Here is a 6,060-nt window from a genome sequence, read left to right as displayed (position 1 = left end):
AATTGAAAGAATCACATACTTGACCATTCATTCTTGTAAACGCAAATAAAAAAAAAAATTTTTTATAATTACTGTTAGAACAAATAAAATTTGAAAATATTTTGTAATACTAGTTTTGTAAATATAAATTTTTTTAATTTAAAATAAACAAATTAACTAAAATAAACAATAAAAATGTTTAACAATTCTTTTCCTACCCCTTCACGTCCTACATCATCGTGCAACGCACTCGCTTACAAAAAAAAATACATATACCCAATGCGTGCACAATCTGCACAAGATATTCAAACAGAGCGCGCAATCTCATGCAGCGCTGTAGGCGAAAAATGCGCATCGCAACGCACGCAAACTCAAGCCTGCCAGACCCGTGTGCCCATTGGCTGCAAGGGAAGTCCAACTCATCGACGAAGAGGGGCTGCCACGGGGAGGAGCACGCCGCGAGAGGGGGCCACCGCCATAAGGAGGGGCACACCACGAGAGGGGCTACCGAGGAGAGGGGGGCTGTGCTGGAATCGTCGTAGCTTATCTACTCACGTGTACCTAGCAGCAGATTCATGTAATTCTGTGGAAGCAGACCGAGCATCGTCGTATGCAATTTATTTACTAAACGAAACGTTGCGTAAGAATCGCACAATAATTGCATTAACTGTGCTACCAGGGCATTTATCGTGTTGAAAAGATAAGTTACATGATGGTTTTACAAATGAGTCCCAACACGTTTTTTTAATGTTTTTATGTCAGCTGTAAGCTTTTTATACATGATGTAAACTGCAAAAAGAAATAACGAATATTACACATTTGTTTATGTAGATATTTATTATTTAGCAAACGCAAAAACGATTATCATTAGAAAACATTACGTGTAAGAGAATTAAAGCTGGTTACAGCATACATGCGTAATTGAAATTAACTAGTATCCTAAGAAAAAACAAAGTTTTAGATAAAGGGATCGATGCCTAAAAATTAAATACAATTTGTAACAAGATGAATCTATGTACACTAATAAATCGGGAGAGACAAATTAATTCCATTAAATTACGGCCATCGGCAAATGCACCCGTATACCCCAATTCGGATACGTAGAATTCTAAACATATGTTATCTGCATGAGCATAGTTTTTTAATGCACTTTTCTTTTAAATTGCAATGGAAAAAAAAAAGAAGAAAAAAAATTACTTAATACATTTGACACATCTGATAGAAGATACATAAGCCAACGGTTTTTGACACTACTTTTCAGTAAAAATTTAATTTGTTATTAATAAGAAAAAGTTATGAAAATATTCGTTACCAAATAACTATAAACGCACATGAAAAATACGATGAGATTACCAATGGGAATCGTCATATAAAAATAAAAAATAATAAAAAAAAAAAAAAAATGTATGTACTCTGATGAATCAAGAAAGACAAATAAACTCCAATACATTATTCAGGCTATTGGCTTAAAATCGGTTTTTGCACCCGTAAATTCCCATTCAGTCATATAAACTTGCAAACGTTTGATAATATCACAAGCATGGTTATGAATTGCGATTTGACTATAAAATACAATAAAAAGTTATAAGAATTATCTGATACATCTTCTGATGGTTCAAAAAAATTATTTTCAGTAAAAATTTAAAGGGTTTTTACTCATGAAAACGTATAAAAATTTTATCAACGAATAACTACAAACACACATAAAATGTATTGTAGGATTACCTCATACGATTAGATTCAATGTTATTCCTATAAACTCCAATAAACTATTTATTTGGCTATGAAAATACGATCTTAAAAACTATTATTTAAAAAAAAATTATTGGCTTTTTACTATAAACTTGAATCAAATAAATTTGCCATATAAGTGGCAAATAGGAAACAATAAAATTGTTATTGGGTCTTCATATTGTGCAATTAACCTCACCGCTTTTTTATTGGTTTTTATTGGACTGCAGTACTAGGGCTTGTTTTGCAGCTTGCAGATTTTATGTAATCAACTGAAAATTTGACAGTCCTCTCATTGTGGTGGTAGCTGAAAATTTTTTGCTGCTAACCGATTGTATTCGTACCTGGTGAAGAAGAGAGGAGAGTGTGTACTGTAGATGTAATATTCCTTTGTCCAAAAGTTTTGGTTTTCATATAAATATTTGTAAAATATGGAATTGGATCGTCATAGTTTTAAATTTAGTTCTGTGCACGAACAGTTAGCAGCTTGCAGTTTGATGAACTTAGCTAAAACTTTGACAGTCTTTAAAGTGTGTTGGCAGCTTTTTGATTTGACCTTTTTTATAGTTATATGAGGTATTGATGTAAAAGAGGAAAGTACTGCACATTAAATCTGCCCCAGTCAAAGAGTTGCAGAGTTAATGGTAATACTTTTTCCAGATTTTGTTTTTTTGTAATGTTTCACAGCATTTTATATGTGCGTATACTTGTTTTTCAGCTAGCAACTATATGCAGATAACTGAAAATTTGACCGTCTTCGGTATTTGTTTGTCAGTTTAAAATTTTTTACTGCTTAAGTAACGGACAATTTTTTTTTTTGATTGATCCATGTTCTATTTCTTTCCGGACAGAAGCTTCTAGGAGATGTAATGTAACTGCAGTAATCTAATTTCGTTTGAACGGCCCTTATATGTATACACATATGTACATAGTTCAATTAAACAATGGAATATTCTGTAATAAAATGCTTCCATATGGATTTAAGTAACAAACAAGTATGTGCTATGATTAAAAAGGATTTTGAATTTTAGAATTGTAAAATCAACCAGCAGTATTAAAAGACCATTATGTCGACTACATAATCTAAGGTGTTCCTACTGGTCATTTTATAACTTATTAGAGTATTCACTAATACCACAAGCTCCAATCACCAGCTAAACCAGGATGCCTACTGATTACTTAGTAAATTAAAAAAAAAAAAAAAAAAAAAAAAAAAAAACGCTCATTAACAGGTAAGCCAGAGAATTGACACTACTCACTTGATTATAATTATAATAAGTAAAGCATTATTTAATAACATAAGCGCCAATCACCAAAGAACTCAGGTTGCTGTAAGTACATTATTTAGTAAAGCATTAATTAACAACGTAAAAGTCAGTCACCAGGTAACCTGGGGTAGCACCAACCACCAGATCACCTAGGTCATTTACTGGCTGCTAAAAAAATTAATAACGAAACAATAAACAACAGGGTCTACAATGAGATAACCTGGAGCGTTTGTTCGACACTTGATTAATTGATTCAGCATCGCCTGGTGATTTGCGCTTGTATTATACATTATTTTGAAGTTAACTACTACTATTGACTTAAATCAACGTTGATTCAATGCTGAATTAACATAGATTTATGATGGGATCAACGCAGCATCAACAATACAATTAACGATTGATTTTATCATTGATGTTTTTGTAGGAGTTACATTATGTTTTATAAAGTTCTTTTTTCTGCTTAGAACGCGTAAAATTATTCTGAAATACATTGTATCTTTTTTTGATATTGGGTTATTGACTCAAATACATATGAACTTGTACAATCGTTAATGATTGGAACAGAGTATGTATATATATATATTCCTGTATTATATAGTTAACTCAGTGGGGCATTCCACACGAACCCCCCACCACCCCCACCAACCCCCCACAAAATAAGGTAAAAATCCGTTATTTTCTTGCTTATTTTGAAATATTTTAGTTTTTCTCAAAACCCCCCACAGCCCCCCACAGCCCCACACACATTTTTTCATGGCCCCCCACCGACCCCCCACAAAATATTATATAAATAGTATAGAAGTATGGTATAAGTCTTTATTCAAGCCAGAGGGTTCAACCACGTATGGCTTCATGGGATAATAACAATGTATCTTTTGATATTTAATCAAATAGTTACAGATTACTGCACAATACTATAATCAGCTAAACTTAAATACAATCAATTGTATTTCGATTTACTGGATCCCTTGGTTTCTTTGTAAGCAAAAAGTTTTTGGTGGGCTGACTTTTTTTGTTAGCATTTTGTAACGTTGCATTTTGCCAGTCCTGTCAATGTGTTAAAGTCTATTACCACATTCCTACCAAATCAGATAGAAATATTGTATAGTATTTTTTCTCAAAACATCCCACATTTCCCCATCTATCCCCTATGGCCCTCCCTCTGACCCCCACGAATTTTTTCATGGCCCCAACCACCTCCCCACACCACTTTTTTGGATCCTGACCGTGATCATACCGCCTTTACCTATCTTTGGACAAAACTGTCTTATTGCCATGATTTATTTCATCGTCAAGAAGAAATTTAAAGTCATAAATTGATTCATGGGAGGGGGGGTTGAGGCGCAAAACATCATTATTTATACAACTAAGTACGTTTAAGAACCAATTTATATGGAGTTAACAATATTTTGAAACCAAATAATATATACACATATATTGCTGCAAATGATTATTATATCATCATCACTTATATAGTCCTTTATCACACAATTCTTCTTTTTACGTACATGAACTTAAGTTAAATTAAGAGTATCATTAATATAAACAATGTAAGTTTCGCATCACTTTATGAGTCATCTTATAAAGCCTGATGAAACCACAAAGACTTACGTCTATTTCTATTTTGTTTTAAATTAATGATGAAAATGGAACAATAGATGAACACGATATACATTTATGATTTGTATTATTAATTGATAAATTTTACCTATACATAAAAAAATAATAATTAAATCTTGTAATGAATATAAGATACATTATTATATTCAAAAATTTCTTTCCAAACTATATTTTCAATCTCTAAACTGTTTTCTCTATCGACTTGAACAAAAATTCCACTTTCATTCTTGCATCTTGATAAAGCCACGTATAATTGACTATGAGAAAATAAAAGTTTTTTTAAGTATAATCCCACATTATCAAAACTTTGACCTTGAGACTTATTTATAGTCATAGCAAATGCTACAACTAATGGGAATTATTTTCTATATAAAATAAAAGGTAATCATGAAGTATTTTCAGTATTTAATGTAATTCTTGAAATGAAAACTTTATTACAAATTTTTTCTCCCGTTACTATTTCGCCTTCTACGTTATGCTTCAGTAATTTAGTAATTCGCAATCGTGTACCGTTACATAATCCGTCTGATATACTCAAATTTCGAATTAACATTACTATTGTACCTATTTTTAATTTAAGTTTATGAGGTGGCAAGCCTTCACGAATGTTGTTTAACATTTCTACGGGGAAATTTATATAAATATTATCATCTGATTTATGAACACCTTTATATGTTGCAGTATTGATGCTGTAATAATTTTTAGTTTCCCCATGTAATTTACTTAAAATCTTATTGTTTAAAAAAAAAGTATATTTACTATATGAAGTTAGTATCACGTTATTGTCAAAACAGTTGCTGTAATTACCAAATATTTTGGTACAGACATCATCTGTTATCCAGGATTTAGAAATGTTAAATGTTTCTATGTCCCCTTCTCCAATTCTTAACAATAATTTTGAAAATTCGTTATTACTAGAACGGATATTATTTTGTAATCTTAAAATTTTAAAAAAGTTCCATAAAAATGATGATTTAATAGTTTCTTCTATTATTATAGTTTTATTATTGTTTTTTTATAACTGGAAGGATGTGTCGAAAATCTCCTCCTAATACTAATTATTTATCACCAAAGCAAAGTTTTGTATCATACAAGTCTCTCAATGTTCTATCAACGATTTTTAGAGCTTTTTTCGGAATCATAGAAGCCTCGTTCCATATTATTAAATCAACTTACCTTAATTTTTTTTTTCAGTTTCAAATTCTAAAAATACACTTTCAATATTATCTAAGTCTAGAGGTAAACAAAAAGTTCTACGACTGGTCATACCTTTTGGTAGTAAGACAGATGCAATTCCTGTCCAAGCTATTGACAAAATATTTTTACCTCTAGAAATAAAGTAATGAATAAGTGTCTTATGTGAGTAGGTTTTTCCGGATCCACCAGGACCATCTATGAAATATATTTTTTCATCTTGTTCACAAATAGTTTTAAAAATTTTTCTTTGATCTTCATTAAAATT

Source organism: Copidosoma floridanum, unplaced genomic scaffold (genome assembly GCF_036245765.1).
Source record: "Copidosoma floridanum isolate Cflo_tuat_1 unplaced genomic scaffold, Cflo_Japanese_pri ptg000031l, whole genome shotgun sequence".
Classification (NCBI taxonomy): domain Eukaryota; kingdom Metazoa; phylum Arthropoda; class Insecta; order Hymenoptera; family Encyrtidae; genus Copidosoma; species Copidosoma floridanum.
The sequence above is the reverse complement of the archived record's forward strand: the minus strand, read 5'-3'. Positions refer to the sequence as shown.